We start from the raw sequence: 2,140 nt of genomic DNA, 5'->3' as shown, positions 1-2,140 counted from the left end.
GAATATTTTTCTAAGCACACTCAATTCATCCTTAAGCTTTCCTCAAGCACGGAAATTCTTTCTCTCATCTAGACATTGGAGTAGATAGCTATGAACTCTAGCCTCAAGCCCCCATGATCAAAATTGCTACCTCCTTCCCTTAAGAGCATTTGCCTTTCCCTCCATAGTTTTATCAAGTAGTTGTCAATTGTTGAAAGACAAAACAACAGAAGATGGTGCTCTTTATTTGCCCAAAATAACTTCCTCCTCTCTATCACTATTATTTTGAAGTTGATGTTGATCACATCTCATAGATTGTTACTTTGCTTGAAACAAAGAAGAACACGTGGTCCCTCATACTATCTACTACTCCATCTTTGCCTCTCTTAAGGAAGTTAATGCCAGTTTTTTAGACTCCTAAGTATTTGCACATGGTAACTACTCTTTAGGGGTGTCAGATTATTTATAGATGTTTGAAGTTGAAATAATAGGTAGGTTTTTCTACTACTACAAAGGGATGCCCATACAACATGTATCATGTACACGAACCACTTCACCTCATAGCAGAAGCTTTGCAAGAGCTACTCTCTATATTCTCCCAAGGTGAAGCCTCCTCTTGTACAAGATGATCCTTGTGTTTGTCAAGTATTATTTGCCCTAACATGAGAGGTATAATTTTTTGAATCATCAAATCTGAGGTCCCCATGACTCATCTATAATTCTATCTACGATTGGCCACTATGCTTCTCTACTTCGTCCTTCAGACAACTTCTCTATAAAATCAAACTTACCTGTCTCTATTTCATGTTTAGAAGACTCCCTTTCTATAGGTTCTAGACTGCTATGTCATTTCGAGGATCCTTGTGGTATTTACTATCGAACTCTTCTTTGCTCATTAGCTCCATAGGAGAATTATATTGATTGATTTTCCTTGTTCTAGAATGATTACCATCACTACTTGTAGTTAGAGGATCATTCTTACTACCTACATAACTGCCAATAGTGCTTCCTGCTAGTAGAGCCACCACACACCATACTTTCACCCCTATTGAGGTCTTCATTTTAATCAACAATCCAACCATCATGTCTCATGTAGAAGCTCGCGATACTTTACAACCATCTCTCCTTTTTTGTTTACAACAATTGTTCCTTCTTCCTATGATTTTCTCGGTCTTTCACACTAGCATCTTCGGTATAGACTTAAGTTGATAACAAGATATGAGGCACATGAATAAGTCCTTAGATGAATAAGAGTTCATATCAGGCTAGAAACAAACTTGAAGGGAATCATGTTGTGGAATGTTGGAGTAGGGGGCATGTCTATGAAAACAGAATTTATGAAAAAGGTGATTCACACTTTCCTTGTAGATTTGAAGGAATATCCTAGAAGTTTCCATAGCTTTTTAGGACATTTACAAGAAACAATATCCAAAATATAAAAAATAGGCTAAACTTTTCTAAAAATCTAGTATTTTCAAACGATCTATACCATGGACACTGACACTAATTACTAATATGGCATTGAATCTCTAGATCAATAAGAAAATCAAATGATGATGCACTCCAGGTTTTTTCACACTGTGTCCGCATAGCGACACGACAACGTATTATAACTATTAAGTAGCACATGAAAAAACCAACAAAAATCACTACTGAGTAGGGAAGGATAAAGAAAGCTTGCCAAGATTTTAACAAGCTCCACAATTTTCTTGTATGGCATAGGAAAAGCTTTGATTTTCCCTTTCTCATTGATGGGTGCTGAGAGAAATTTCCTGGCCTTTGCTCCTCCAAAGCAAGGCTTTTTTGGCAAGTTACCAGATTTTCGTGATCTCTTCTCATCTTTTTCAATTGTCACTTGATGCTTGTATAGCCCAATTTCTGATAGCACTCGCTCCACATTCCTACATGTTGCAATCGCTTCTTTTTCAGGTTGCATCCTATAAGCAAAGAAAATGTATTCATATACAAGTTTCTCCATGATTCTGACAAAAGCATACAATGAACAAATGTGAATATGATCTAATGGAATGTTGAAGATGGGCTTTCAAGTGGGATCTTCTCTATTGCGCATCGGTGTAACACTTGAGACCCTTTGCTAGTTCTTCTTTCCGTCCTTTCCTTCCACCTTCTCTGTTAAGAAATATAGGCATGGATTCTTTGT

The sequence above is a fragment of the Lygodium microphyllum genome, chromosome 6 (assembly GCF_053477565.2).
Source record: "Lygodium microphyllum isolate KBCC chromosome 6, Lygodium_microphyllum_v1.1.10, whole genome shotgun sequence".
NCBI lineage: Eukaryota > Viridiplantae > Streptophyta > Polypodiopsida > Schizaeales > Lygodiaceae > Lygodium > Lygodium microphyllum.
The sequence above is the reverse complement of the archived record's forward strand: the minus strand, read 5'-3'. Positions refer to the sequence as shown.